Source organism: Prionailurus viverrinus, chromosome C2 (assembly GCF_022837055.1).
Source record: "Prionailurus viverrinus isolate Anna chromosome C2, UM_Priviv_1.0, whole genome shotgun sequence".
In the NCBI taxonomy this organism is placed as follows: domain Eukaryota; kingdom Metazoa; phylum Chordata; class Mammalia; order Carnivora; family Felidae; genus Prionailurus; species Prionailurus viverrinus.
In genome coordinates, this window is record NC_062569.1 from 24,125,636 (window position 1) to 24,141,682 (window position 16,047).

Consider the following 16,047-nt stretch of genomic DNA (forward strand, 5'->3'; position numbering starts at 1 on the left):
CCGAAACCCTCACCCAAAGTGTGGTCCATAGTTCAAAGGCAGTGGTGTTACCTGAGAGCTTGCTGAAAATGCCGAATATTGGGCTCAATCCCATGCCTACTAAGTCAACATCCGCATTGTTTTTAAGTTTATTTATTTATTTGGAGGTGGGGAGGGGCAGAGAGAGAGAGTCTCAGGCAGGCTCCATGCTCAGCACAGAGCCCACCATGGCAGGGCTCAGTCTCGGAAATCATGAGATCGTGACTTCAGCTGAAATCAAAAGTCGGATGCTTAACTGACTGAGCCACCCAGGCACCCCTCAACATCTGCATTTTTATCAAATTTTCATTTGTACGCCCATTAAAATTTGAGAAGCACTACTATATGCTTCTCAGGCAAAGCCTCTCATTTGCTCAGCGTATGTATGTTTTAATCGTGGGATGCTGATAGTGGAGTTGGTCATGTGCAGCAGGAGAGTTGGAGGAGGCAGTGTTAAACTCACATCAGAATTGGAGTTGGATCCTGAAGAAGGCAAATATTTAATCTAGATCTCACAGGGATTTAGTCTATAAGTAATTGCAATTAGAATCAGTTGCTACTTTGTATCATATGTGGGATGCCTCTCGTTACCCTACTAATGTTAAGCTGGTGGTTTCTTTCTAAGTGTCTTTATCACAGGCCAAATATTCTGATGTTTTCTCCCACTAACAGTGTAGTTGGCATTTCCAAAGTGTATTCTATGGTGTATTTTCCCCAGGAGATTCTCTAAATAAAAAGAGGTCAAATTTTGGAAAGCATCGTATACTTTCTTCCTATCTAGGAGAATCACAGTATACATTGATTTATATTAAAATATCTGAGAACCTGGTGTAGCTTAATTCAATTTTTCCAAATTAACTTGACCATAACATTTTTCCCTGTCCCCCCTTTTAAAAAGACTGCTATTAAAAAAAAAGAAATGAAAGACTACCATTATTCTTTTCCTTTAGCATATGCAAACTGGCTTGTCTCCAGTATTTATTCTCCTTGATGAAAATAAGAGATGAGGACAACTTTTGAAATTGTCATGGCGTTGCCACTTCAAACAGACTTTCCAGTATTGTTATTTAAGTGCTAAAGGTACTGGTACAACCCTTGTGTGCTGAAGGGGTTGAACGTGGCAGACATTTTTAGGGCTCGAATAACTGAGAAAGCATCTTTTAGAAAGTGAATGTTAACTAGATCCCAGTCAGATTTGGTGGGTAAATGGAAGGGAGGAAACAGAGCATTCCTAATGTTTGCTAGAATGAGGAAAACCATGAGCAATTGAACAAGTTAAACATTTGAGTTCAAGCAGTAAGAAAAAGTAAGTGGCTGGCTTAAAAAAATACTTCTAACTAGGAATAAATTCAGACTTAGAGAAGAGCTGTAGGAGTAGGAAGAGTATATATTCTTTTCCCCAGATTCACCTACTGTTAAGATTTTACTGCATTGGCTTTATCATTCGGATATTTTTCTCTCCCTTCTCCCTCAAATGCCTCCCTCCCACAGTTCCCCCCCCCCCCCCGAACCCTTTGAACAGAGATTGCAGAGATTGATGCACCATCCTAAAAGTGTATCAGCATGTATTTCCTAAGAGTAGGGATATTTTCTTCCATAACTATAGTATAATGAACAGCTTTGGTAAAGTTAACATGGGTATAATACTGTTATCTAACCTACCATCCATATTCCACATTTGTCAGATGACCCAATAATATTTTTATAGCATTTTCCCTCTTCAATAAGAATCCTGTCTAGGATCAGTTATTGCACTTGGTTGTCATGTCTCTTTAGCCTTCTTTAATCTGAAATGGTTCCATGCCCCTTGAGTTTTATGACACTGACATTTTTTAATAATATGGTCCTTCATTTGTCTATCACTCTTCATTTGGGATTGTCTCCTGTTTCCTCATGATTAGATTCAGGTTGTATATTCCACCCAGAATACCACGTAGATGATGTTATGTCCTTCTCAGGACATCACATCTGGAGGCATATTGGTGATGGTAATTTTTATCATTTGGTCAGACTGTTGTCAGATTTCTCTACTCTAGAGTTACAGTTTTTTCTCTTGCAACTAATAAGCAGTCTGTGGGGAAACACTTTAAGATCATGCAAATATCCTGCTCCTCATCAAAATTTCTGCCTAGATTTAGCATCTATTGATGATTCTTCCCTGGTACAGTTCTTTCTATAATGGTTACAAACTGCTGATTTTCCAGTTCCAGCCCTCCTTCCAGTCAACATCAGCATTCTGATGAACGCAAAATCTATGCTGATGGACTGACTGATTTACAGTTGACCCTTGAACATTGTGGGTTTAAACTGTGTGGGTCCACTTATATGTGGATTTTTTCCCCATAAATACAGCACAGTGCTGTAAGTGTATTTTCTCTTCCTTCTGATTTTTGTAATATTTTCTTTTCTCTAGCTTAATTTTAAGAATATAGTGTATAATACATATACAGAATATGTGTTAATCGACTGTTTATGTTATCAGTAAGGCTCTAGTCAACAGTAGGCTATTGGTAATTAAGTTTTTGGGGAGGCAAAGTTAATATGTGGACTTCTGACTCTGTGGGATGTTGGTGCCCTTGACCCCTGCATTGTTCAAGGGTCAACTATATTTATTCATTCAATCATTTATTCATTCAATCATTTATCATTGGTATGAGCTTATGGATATCTATTCTTTTCAATGCTTTATAATTCACTACTGAGTTATAAATTTTCCAGGTTTGGTTGGTGAAAGTAGATAGAAATGTTGACCGAGAAAAGAGGCTGAGCTAAAATAAAACAAAAGCATTTATATGAGGTCTCAGAATTGCAATTCAGGGAACACAGATTTGGGCAGCAGCCCAAATAGTGTCTGTCCCTGCACCCTCCCACCCCCACCCCAGAACAAAAGTCAAGGGTTTTTAAAGACAAAATGGAATGCTTGTATTTTTTTCTTTTAACAAAAAATTTTGATTAATGTTGGCAGCAGAAAATTAATCTTGGCTGAATTTAATTGGTTAAGGCTATCACCAAGCAAAGTTTCTTACTTTAGCAAATTTCAGGCTGAGTCCTTGGAATATTTGCAGTTTGGCCCAGTTCAAAAGTTCATGGTTCTACCTGGTGAAGACATGCGTGAGGCCCATGTCTTTATTAGGCACTTGGCTCTGTTTAAAAACCCCCTGATGTAAGTGACTCCATTTTATTTTACCTTTCTTTTTTTTTTTAATGTTTATTTCTTATTTATTTATTGAGAGAGAGAAAGAGAGAGAGAGAGAGAGAAAGAGAGAGAGAGAGAATGAATGTATGTGGGGAAGGGGCAGAGGTGGGGGGTGGGGGGAGAGAGAATCCCAAGCAGGCTCTGAGTGATCAGCATAGAGCTCCATGTGGGTCTTGAACTCACAAACCATGAGATCATGACCTGAGCTGAAATCAAGAGTTGGATGATGCTTAACCGACTGAGCCACCCAGAGGCCCATATTTTACCTTTTACAGCATTCCCCTGTCACATTATTATCTTAAAATTTTTTTTTGGTTAATGTTTGTTTATTTTTGAGAGAGAGACAGAGTGCGAGTGGGGGAAGGGCAGAAAGAGAGGGAGACACAGAATCCGAAGCAGGCTCCGGGCTCTGAGTCGTGAGCACAGATCCTGATGCGGGGCTTGAACTCACCAACCGTGAGATCATGATCTGAACTGAAGTTGGACGCTTAACTGACTGAGCCATCCAGGCGCCCTACCCATCACATTATTTTTTTAATTTTTAAAAATATTTTTATTTCTGAGCACACAAACAGGGGAGAGGGGCAGAGAGAGAAAAATCTTACGCAGGCTCAATATTCAGTGCAGAGTCAGATGTGGGGTTCAATCCCCCCATGCGACCTGAGCCAAAATCAAGAGTTGATGCTCAGGGTTCCTGCGTGGCTCATTCAGTTAAGCTCCCAACTCTTGGTTTAAGCTCAGGTCATGATCTCATGGTTCATGAGTTTGAGCCCCATGTCAGGCTCTGCACTGACAGTGTGGAGGCTGCTTGTGAGTCTGTCTCTCTCCCCCTTTCTCTCTGCCCCTCCCTGCCCCCCTCCGCCATAAATAAATAAATAAAAAGAAAGAAAAGAAACAAAAAGAAAGGGAAAGAAAGAAAAAGAAGGAAAGAAGAAAGAAAAAGAAAGAAAGAAAAAGAGTTGATGCTCAGCAGACTAAGCCACCCAGGTGCCCCTCCCCTATCACATTTTTGAGTGGTTTCTTACTTTCGGGCAAAACAGATTGTCACAGAATCTTTATCTTTTCTGTCACAGTTCTGGGCAGCCATTTCTCTGAAGAGTCCTGGTTTTAGTGGGGGAATGTTATTAGAGATCAAGATCTGGGAACTATTGTGCTGGTTGCTACTGGATGGTGCTCATCTCTATAGGATCTTGGCTTTTAGGCCATGAGGACAGAAAGAGGACAGAGCTAGGAAATAAGGGTTATATATATATGTACACATGTACATTGATGGGTAAATGTATACATACATTCATACTGATAAACATATATTACATACTTTAGAAATCATTAGGTCACACCAGTGTCTCTAATTCTAATCTATCTCCACAGGGTTCTTTCTTGCCTTCCATCTTTCCATATTTGTATGTCTCTTCTTTTATCGTGAGAACATTGGCTTCCGACAGCATCAACACATTAACTTACTTGTGCAGCTCAATAATACATCTGAAATAGTTTCAGAATTGGTTCATTATACCACTACAATGAACAAATCTACCAAAAAGAATTCAAGATTTGTTTGAAGTACTCTCTCCTCACCCCACTGAATTCTGTGAGTATATTTAATCAAATGCTGTACTCCTAATTACTTGCATTACTTCTTTCTTTTTTTTATCCCTTAAGGATGGATATAGTATTAATTTGAAATACAGTTTAATTCACTCATTTTACTTTGCTGTCAGCTTTTGCATATTTTCTGTCTTTATATCATTGCTAATTTAATTATTTTGAATAGGTAGAAAGTGATGATTTACTTTTCCAAAAGGTAAAGTTTTATGAAAAGGTATACTCAGAAAAGTGTCACTTTATTTCCCTCATTCCACCGCATCCTTTGTTAGGTATCCAACGTTACTGTTTTTTAGTTCATCATTCCTTTTATAAAGATAAGCAGATACATTTTCTTATTTTTTTTCTTATTTCCTCTTTCTTATGAAACACAGCATAGTATATATGTCCTTTTGCAATTTACTTTTTTCATTTATCTATATCTTCTAAATTTTTTTTTAATGTTTATTTATTTTTGAGACAGAGAGCGACAGAGCATGAATGGGGGAGGGGCAGAGAGAGAGGGAGACACAGAATCAGAAGCAGGCTCCAGGCTCTGAGCCATCAGCCCAGAGCCCGACGCGGGGCTCGAACTCACGAACCGTGAGATCGTGACCTGAGTCGAAGTCGGACGCTCAACCGACTGAGCCACCCAGGCGCCCCTACCTATATCTTTTAAAAATCACTCCATATCACCTTATAGAGATCTTCCTCTTTAATTTTTTGCATATGCTTACTACTTTATTGTGTGTACGTATGTAATGTAGTTTATTCAACCGATCTCTTATACTTGGGCGCTTAAATAATCTCCATTAGCTTGAAATTGCAAATAATGCAGTAGTGAATAACCTTGTGCCTATGTATTTTCACATTGTTTCAGGTTTATCTTCAGGGTAAATTCCTTGAAGTGGGATTGCTTGCTTTTCAAAGGATAAATGCTTATGTAATTTTATTAGATATATGCCCAATTCTTCTGTAGCATTTTGCATTTCCACTACTAGTGTATGGGAGTGCCTGTCTTTCCACAGCCTTGCCAACAGAGTAAACTGTAAAACTTTTGAATTTTTACTGATTTGAAATATGAGAGATGGTGTCTCAGTGTCCATTTAATTTGTTGTGTTCATCTTAGGGGTGGAGTTGAATGTCTTTTCATATGTTTAAGAGCTGCTTTATATGGGATATTTGGTTTTTTCCCCTCAGTTTTGAATGCTCTTTGTAGTGATATTAGCCATTTATATTTATCAGTGATAAGTCTTGCAAAAAAATGTTTTCTCCTCATTTGTCATCTTTCTTTTTCTTTTGCTTGTGTTTTTCTTGTAGTATAAAGGTTTCATATTTGGATTTTAGTTCTAGTAACGAAGGCTCTTTTTAAATGATTTCCCAGGTTATAGGAGGAATTTAGTGATTCTTTTTTACTTGTATAGTTCCCTTTGTTACATTTAAGTCTCTGGTTTATTTGGAGTTGGGCTCAGTGTGAGAAATAGATGGATTTTTTACACCCCCCCCCCCCCCCGCAAATGTGTATCCATTTGTTAAAAAGACCATTCTTGTACCAGTGTTTTGTGATATCACCTTTATGATAGCCGAATCTATTTCTGCACTTTCCTACTCTGTTTCATTGGTCTCTCTGACTATTCATGCAGCAATACCACACTGTTCTCATTACAGAGGCTTTGTCATGTGTTTTAATTTCTGTGGTATTTTTTTAATTAAAAAATGTTTAATGTGTTTATTATTTATTTTTGAGGGAGACACAGAGTGTGAGTGGGAGAGGGGTTCAGAAAGAAGGGGAGACACAGAATTTGAAGCAGGCTCCGGGCTTCTTGCTGTCAGCACAGAGCCTGTTGTAGGGCTTGAACTCATGAACGGTGAGATCATGACCTAGGCTGAAGTCACATGCTTAACCGACTGAGCCTCCCAGGTAGCCCAATGTATGTAGTATGTTTTAACAAGGTTTCCCATATATATTTCTTTTCAGTATTTCCTAGACGTTCTTGAATGTTTCTTTTCTACTTGATCTTCAGTATCAAGTTGTCTAGCTCCACAGAAAAGTCAATCATATTTTTGGGGGGCTCAAATTATATTTATAATTTTATGGTGTATTGATATTGAGATGTCCCAATCAGTGACAAAGTATTTATTTTCAGTTGTTCAGGACTACTGTTGTCTCTTTTAAGAGTGTGTATTTTTCTTGATGTGGGTTTTGAACATTTCAATTTATTCTTATTTAATCTTTTTTTACTATTTTACTACTGTTTTAAGTGTGGTTTTCTCATCCATTATATATTCTATCTGGTTTTATTTGTGTATGTGAGTGTTACTGATGTTTTCATGTTTATTTTATATCCTGCTCCCTTGGTAAAATCTTTTGTTCTTGAGTTTTGTCATTGATTTTCTAGGATTTTCCAGGTATTCATCAGGATATCTGCAGATAGTTTTAGTTCTTCTTTGCCAGTTGTTCTCCCTACAATCTTTGTCTGTAATAGTTTTGTTTCTTCTTTTCCAATTCTTGGTTTTTATACTTCTAATGGCTTCCTCTAGTCTTATTTTATCGACTAACATGTCCAGAAAAAAAGTAGTAGTGGTCCTAGTGGGTATCCTTGCCTTATTCCTTACCTAGTGGGCAGAGTAACACTGAGAGCTAGCAGCGGGAGAAAAGATAGATCTGCGCAAGGTAATAATGCACAGTTCGAAATGCTTTACAGGCAGTACGTGTATTGTCATATACGGTTCTCAATAGTATTTCTCTTCCCTTTCATGGCTAAATATTTTGAAGGCGTTGTCTCTACCTTTCACCTTCATTGCTTTACCTTCCATTCTCATCCTTTAAACAATTCCATTCTGGTTATTCCATTGTTAAAACCAAGACCGCTGATGAGACCCCTTTGTTACTCAATCTAATGGATTTATTTTCTCTTTATCTTACTTGCTTGTTTTTCCTCTTAGTGGCTTTCAACATTGCAGACCCTGCCTTCTTCTGAATGTATTTTCTCCCCTTACTTTTTGTTAAATCACATTCTTCTGGTTGTTCTTTTTCAATCTCCTAGCTCTTCTCTACTCGGCTTCTGACCGCCTCTTCTTTCTGACATCCTGGGCTGCCTCTTTCAAAATTCGATTCTGTCTTCTTTTTGAACTATGTTAGTTTTCTAAGCAAACTTGTGGCCTAAGTTATCATCTATATTACAGCTATTCTGAGACTAACATTCTTTTTTCTGTTTTAAGTTTATTTATTTATTGGGCACCTGGGTGGTTCAGTCGGTTTAGCGTCCGACTTTGGCTCAGGTCATGATCTCACAGTTCGTGAGTTCGAGCCGCCTCAGGCTCTGTGCTGACATCTCAGGGCCTAGAGCCTGCTTCGGATTCTGTGTCTCCCTCCCCTCAGCTCCTCCCCTGCTCACACTCTGTCTCTCTCTCAACATAAACAAAGATTAAAAGAAAAGTTTATTTATTTATTTTGAGAAGGAGGGAGAGAACGAGAGCGAGCAGGGGAGGGGCAGAGAGGGGGGGGGGGGGAGGAGAGAGAGAGAATCCCAAGCAAGCTCGGCATCAGCGTGGAGCCCCATATAGGGTTTAGACTCATGAACTGTGAGATCATGACCTGAGCTGAAGTCAGACACTTCCCCGACTGAGACACACAGGTACCCACTGAGAGTAAAATTTCTACTCTACATCTGTCTTCGGAGATGGAGATCTACATGTTCACCTGCCAACCTGGTCAGTGTCCACTTTGGGATGTCAAAGTCACTTCACAGTATAAGTTCTAACCCTCTCCTCAAATGCTCCCAGTTTTAAGTGACCAGTACCATGTATCTTACTGTATTAAGTAGAAACCTGAGGATCATCCTGATTCTTGTTTGTCACTCATCTTTATCCATTGTATTGTCAGGTTTTGTTGAATTTATGTCTCTACTCCTTCCAGTTTGCTCTAGCCTAAAGGAAAGGTAGACCCTGTCAACCAGAAGAAACGTCATGAGTAAAGAATAGAGATGTTATATTTGGTAGAATACATAAGTAAGATTAGAAGTAAGGTGAAGGATACCACTTACAGTCATAAGAAATTTGGGTAGTCATTGGGTGAGATGATTAGATTACTTTGCAGGACATAGTAAGTCTGAAAAAAGGAAGGGAAGGGACTGCAGGTGGGAGACTAGTTAGGAAGCTAACAGCTTTAGCAGCTTTGTTAAGAGATACTAAGTGCTTATATTAAAGTATGACACTGGAGAATAAAACGAGACAGATTTGATAGATACCACATTGCTACTCAGTAAAATAGAGCAACAACATGGATCTGAAGATGCGAAACAAAATTATCAAACTCTCAAGATTTCCTTAGAAGGCGATGAAGGTGGGGGCACCTGGGTGGCTCAGTCGGTTGAGCGTCCAACTTTGGCTCAGGTCACGATCTCACGGTGTGTGAGTTTGAGTCGCATGTCGGGCTCTGTGCTGACAGCTCAGAGCCTGGAACCTGCTTTGGATTCTGTGTCTCCCTCAAAAATGAATAAACCTTAAAAAAAAGTTTAATAAAAAAAAATAAAGAAGGTGATGAAGGGTGGAGTAGTAGAAAGTTTTGGAGAAACATGATGAGTTCTGTGATAAAGTATGCATAAGGTGTTGATACGGACTAACAATCAGGTGGAGAAAAACAGGGAATGATTGGAGATGGTGAGTAGGTTTCTTCTTCAGTGCTCGCTTCATCTGGTAGTATAGTGACTGTCCAGAGCAGTGTCGAGAAGTCATTTGAGGCAGCATCCAACCTATTGGCAATGTGTGTCTACTTTGGCTGATATGTACATGTGAGCATGGTCTAGGTTTTGGAATCCAAGTCAGAACTAGAGACATGGGGACAGAAGATAATGGTTGAAGACAGGAAATTTGAATGAGATGTTAAGCTAACCACCCCCCCCCCCAACACACAAAAGAAATTTCTTTCTTTTTTTCTGAGAAGGGAACCAGCCAAAGGAAACATAGATCTTGAAGAACCCTTATGTTAATTAGGTGGCAGCATCAGAAAAAGGGTCAGACCTGATGGATTTGTTGTTGGGAAAACAATGATAGAAACACGGCAAAGAGAGAATTTTAGGAAGGAGATCCTGGTTATTAGGGCTGTAGAGAAATCAAGGAGTGTAAAGACTTGGGAAAGGACATTACATTTGGACCATTGAGAGAACAATTTCAGTAATTCAAAATGGCAAGAGCTCTATAAAAAGGAATTTGTACTTTTATAAAGATAATGTTGAAGAAAAATGTCCCATTTGAAAAGTTAAATAGTCATGTAATGCTAGTACTGTATTTTGCTAGACTTTGAAAAAAATTATAAAGTATGAACTGAGTGATAATTTGAAAAAAACAAACCCATCATGGATTAGAAACTGAATTAGAGATAGGAAATGAGAAAAGTATAGTGAGGCCCACAAATGAAGTTATATATGGAAACAGTGGGAATTTTCTGGAAGCATGTGGTAAATAATATGTTCCAGATTTTTGCATGATACTGTGGTCTAGGAAGCAAAATGCCAGTAAGGCAAATGGTAAGAAATAAATGTAGGAATACCGCTGAAGGCTACACGGCTGAGCAGGGACCTGGCAAAGTCCTCTTAATTTTGGCAACTGCAAAGTGATCCTTTAAGTAAATTGAACTTTGTTTTGCTAAGAATAATGAGTTGTGATTGGTTTATTCTGATATAGGAAAGAAATAGGATATATTGGAGACATTTTAGGGTATACTTAGAGATATTGGCCCACTCTGATGTGGCCAAAGACTAGCAACTAAAAAGGATATTTAAAAAAAATTTTTTTTAATGTTTATTTATTTTTGAGACAGAGAGAGACAGAGCATGAACGGGGGAGGGTCAGAGAGAGGGAGACACAGAATCCAAAACAGGCTCCAGGCTCTGAGCTGTCAGCACAGAGCCCGACGCGGGGCTTGAACTCATGGATTGTGAGATCATGACCTGAGCCGAAGTCGGCCGCTTAACCGACTGAGCCACCCGGGCGCCCCTAAAAAGGACATTTTAATTACAGAAGTCTTAGAATAGAAAGCAATGGAAATGTAACAGATCTGAGAAGGGAGGTACACTATTCTACTGGTAAGTCTTAGCATTTAATATATCATGTGGTTTTTGTTGGCCACTCCATTAATGAAGACTTAAGCCAACATTCGAGCACACAAAAAGGGAAAGAGATAATCATGGATTAGGGAAAGTGGATGTATTAAATCAAAATCAGAAAGCTTATTTTTGTGTATATCCAGAAAACATTCTGAATTCTCTTATTAAAATTTTATAAAATGTCTGTAGATCCTCTCGGTTCTTTTAAGTTGACTATTGTATCTGAAAAAAATGACAACTTTGTTTTCTTCCTTTTTACTCATTATGCCTTTTCTTACTGATTTGTTTTACTATTCTATTTTGAAGTTTTAGTACAGTCTTGAGTAAAAGTGGTAATAGTGGGCATCTGTCTTATTCTTTTTTAAAGGCTAATGCTTCTGATGTGCCACCATTATGTATTATGTTTGCTATAGATTTTTGGGAAGATGCATTTCATTCACTTCATCACTTTAAGGTGGTTTTTTTCTAGCTAAATTTTGTGTTTAATTTTTAAAATCATTAATGCCATTAAATATTACAAAAATACTGTTTTCTGTATAGTTTTACTGTTAGTGGGTTGCATAATATGCAGTATTATAGGAAACTCCCAGTAAACATCATAAACAAAAAGACTGTTAGTCTATTCTTAAAGATATGAGAAGTCATTTTTCTCTTTGATTATCATAGGTCCGATAGGCTGTGGTACTGATTGCAGCTCTTCAGAAGTCAGCAGGAATGAAATTGAATTGGGGACTGAGAGAGTCAGCTATGAATTTGCAGATGTACTAAAACTTCTTTTTTTTTTTTTTTGACTTTGAGTAACCTTGGTTTCTTTTCCTTGATAATCTCTGATAACTGCAGATTTCATACATAAAAAAGAAAATATTTGTAGTTAGATGCTGGTATGTTATTAATTGGAATGAGTACAGAAAGATTGAGAATGTGGTTTCAATGTTACATGTGACCACAGGTCATTATGTAAAACTTGAAAATGGATTAAATTTCTATTCATCTTTATTCACTACCATCTATGGAATTTTTTAATAGTGCAAACTAGGTGTTATTGAGAAAATATTTTAAATTACCATTTGTATTAATGGGTTATAATTACCTCAATCTGACAATACTCTTCTAAATAGCTTGCAAATAATGAAAGTTAAAAAAAACCACATTACTTTCTTTTTTAATTTTTTTTAACATTTATTTATTTTTGGTAGAGAGAGACAGAGCACAAGTGGGGGAGGGGCATAGAGAGAAGGAGACACAAAATCCGAAGCAGGCTCCAGGCCCTGAGCTGTCAGCACAGAGTCCGACGCGGCGCTCGAACTCACAAACTGTGAGATCATGACCTGAGGCGAAGTCGGATGCTTAACCGACTGAGCCACCCAGGTGCCCCAACACATATTACTTTTTAAATAGTTACCTGACTATTTAGATAACTTCTCTTCTCTGGGATATTGTCTGTACATTACACTTGAAAAAGATATTCTGGAAAATACCTGATTTTAATCTAATACTGGCAGCTTTTGCATGGTTAATCATTCTCTTGGATAAAAGTTTGTTTTATCCGAAGCTATTGGTGTGTATTGAGATCCTTCTTTGATTTGCTAGTTTTGGGTTATTTTGTTGTTGTTGTTGTTTAGTATAAAAATGACTTGTTTGTCAAAGTGTCTTTTTGAATTTTCACAAAAAGATTTTTTAAATGTGTGAGTTCTGAACCCTTGTAAAGGTGTATTACTATGAAGTGCTGTGTTTAACTTGTGTCTTCTGAAGGACATTCTCTCACATTTAATTATATTAAATTAAACATTTCTTATGCTGATTCTTTTTATTTCATTTGTACATTCCAAAAATTATATAAAAATTTCCATACAAATTAATACTAATCATAATTTTCCTTACTAAAATACCTTTATGGTCCCTTATTTTACATTAATTATAATATTCTCATGTTTCATATATCCTAGATAACCAAAGATTTGAGTAAATAATAATAAGGTAAGAACATTTGAAGAAAATTAGACTGTGTTAAGCAGTTTATGACTGACCTTATGGTGAAAGAGGCAGACTAGTGGGCAGTGGGGTAGTGATGGGAGAGGAGACCTATTTTTCTTGTGTTCTAGTCCATCACAATTTAGAAGAAAGAGACTCAAGATAAATGTGCCTACAATTACAGAGCAGGCTGATACGATTTATCATTTTTTCAGAGTATAATACAGTAGTCACAATAATTTGGTGAATGATCTTCATCTTTGTGTGAAGAAGTCTATTCAGTATCACGAAAACATCTATTATTACACAAAGCATAAATATAATTTCTGTATTGCATTATTAGAGGTTAACAAAGCCCTTTTTTTCGTTTTTGTTTTTGTTTGTTTTGTTTTGCTTAACTCACAGAAACCTCACAAGATTTGTTTGTTACCATTGAGCATGTTACTGTATATATTTAGTATTTACTGTTATACCCCGCACCCCCCCAAATGAAGCACACTTTCCTGATGTTTAATCACAGAAATTGATAAAATGAACCCTCACATATGGTAAATTTTGTTTCCTTACATGGGCAAATATTCTGGTTACTGAATATTGTTTTCTTGCCCAAACAAACTCTTCTGGGCATAATTTAAGCTCTGTGGGATAAGTAAAATGGTACTTTAAGTTCTAAAAATCAGAAGTGCTGTTGAGAATTCTGGTTACTAAAAATGCCAGGTAAACTAGACATTTATATATATCTAATTCAGTATACTACTTATAATTGAGTCTTGCTGATACTTGAAGTCCTGAAAAGTTCTAGGATTTTCTGATATACATGGTCCTTAGAGTGTTAGAAATTTGCTTGTTGTGTGTTTAGATTGTATGGTTTTCTAAAAGTATTTAGTATTCTGTGATTATTATTTGTTGTGGTTTAAGAGCTTGTCTCCTTTAATAAGTCAAGTTAATGAGTAATTCATTCCTGCAAAGATACACTGAGTTGATTGTTTTTTATTGAAGAATAATTGACATATAGTACTATTAGTTTCAGGTGTACAGTATATTGATTTGATATCTATATGCATTGTGAAATGGTCATCACTAAGTGTAGTTACCACCTGTCACCATACAAAATTGTTACAATGTTAGTAACTGTATTCTCTATGTTGTATATTATATCCCTGTGTCTTTATTGATTTTATAACTGGAAGACCGTACCTCTTAATCCTCTTCACTTATTTTGCTCATTTCCCCCCTCCTCCGTTCCCTGCCCAGCAACCTTCAGTTTCTTTTCTGCATCTGAGTCTGTTTCTGTTTTGTTTGTTCATTAAAAAAATTTTTTTCCACATATACACGAAGTCATATGCTATTTGTGTTTCTCTGTCTGATTTATTTCACTTAGCGTAATACCCTTGAGGTCCATCCATATTGTAAATGGGAAGATTTCATTTTTTCATGACTGAATAATATTGCATTGTGTGTCTGTGTGTCTGTGTGTGTGTGCACACCACATCTTCTTTATCCATTTATCTATCCGTGCACATTTAGATTGCGTCCATGTCTTGGCTATCGTAAGTAATGCTGCTGTGAACATAGGGGAGCATATGTGTTTTTGAACTAGAATTTTCATTTTCTTTGGGTAAATACCTAGAAGTGGATTTGCTGGATTGTATGGTAGTCCTCTATTTTCAATTTTTTAGAGACCTCCTTACTGTTTTCCATTGTGGCAACACCACTTTACATTCCCACCAGTGGTGCACAAAGTTTCTTTTTTCTCCACATCCTTACCAACACTTGTTACTTCTTTTCCTTTTGAGACTAGTCATTCTGACAGGTGTGAGGTGATGGCTCATTGTGGTTTTGATTTGCATTTCCCTGATGGTTAGTCATATTGAGCATCTTTTCATGGGCTTGTTGGCCATCTATGTATGTTCTTTGAAAAAATGTGTATTCTGGTCCTCTGTCCATTTCTAATTGTTTGTTTCTTGATTCTGGGTTTTATAACTTTGTATATTTTGTATGTTATCCCTTATTGAATATATTACTTGCAAATATCTTCCCCCATTGAGGAGGTTGCCTTTTCATTTTGTTGATGTTTTTCTTCACTATGCAAAAGTTTTTTAGTTTGATATAATCCCATATTTGTTTATTAAAAATTGTTTTTTAATGTTTTTATTTATTTTTGGGACAGAGCATGAGCGGGGGAGGGGCAGAGAGAGAGGGAGACACAGAATCCGAAGCAGGCTCCAGGCTCTGAGCTGTAAGCACAGAGCCTAACGCGGGGCTCAAACTCATGGACTGTGAGATCATGACCTGAGCTGAAGTCAGACACTCAATCGACTGAGCCATCCAGGCGCCCCAGGGAGGCTATTTATTTTTGCTTTTGTTGTCCTTGCCTGAAGAGACAGATGAAAAATATTGCTGAGGTGACTGTCAAAGAGCTTACTGCCTATGTTTTCTTGTAGAAGTTTTATGGTTTCAGGTGTTACCTTTAATCTGTTTTGAGTTGGATTTTGTAGGTGGTGTAAGAAAGTGATCCTTTTTTTTTTTTTTTTTTTTTTTGCATGGAGCTGTCCAGTTTTTCCAGCACTATTTATTGAAAAGACTATCTTTTCCCCACTGTGTATTCTTGCCTCTTTTGTCATACACTAATTGACCATATAAACATGAGGTTATATTTGGACTCTCTATTCCATTGAGCCTTGTTTCTGTTTTTATGCCAGTACCATACTGTTTTGATTACTAGAGCTTTGTAGTATAGTTTGTAGTATAGTTTGAAATTTAGGAACATATCCTAAATTTTGGCTACTTTGGGTCTTTGTAGTTCCATACAAACTTTAGGATTATTTGTTCTTTCTGTGAAAAATGCCATTGTAATTTTGATATAATTTGCATTGAATCTGTAGATTGCTTTGGATAGTATGGGCATTTCAAGAATATTAATTCTTATCCATGAGCATACTATATCTTTCCAATTATTTGTGTTGTCTTCAATTTTTTTTCATCATTGTCATATAGTTTTCAACATACAGCTCTTTCACTTCCTTGGTTAAATTTATTCCTTTGTGTTTTATTCTTTTTTGATGCAATTGTAAATGGGACTGTTTTATTAATTTCTCTTTCTCATAGTTTGTTAGTAGTGTATAGAAATGCAACAGATCTCTGTTATGTTGACTTTGTATCTTGCAACGT

General features: G+C 37.0%; 1 protein-coding gene across 5 annotated transcripts in view; it reads left to right on the top strand.

Moving 5' to 3' along the window:
* TBC1D5 (TBC1 domain family member 5) overlaps positions 1-16,047 on the top strand; it is a 583,027-nt gene that overhangs the window by 138,115 nt on the left and 428,865 nt on the right. Inside the window, exon 4 of one of the 5 annotated variants that reach the window (XM_047875577.1) lies at positions 4,586-4,805. The exons of the other annotated variants lie outside the window; for them this stretch is intronic. The gene's annotated coding sequence lies outside the window, so the exon portion shown is untranslated. The remainder of the gene's footprint in view (positions 1-4,585; positions 4,806-16,047) is intronic. 5 annotated transcript variants of the gene reach the window in all.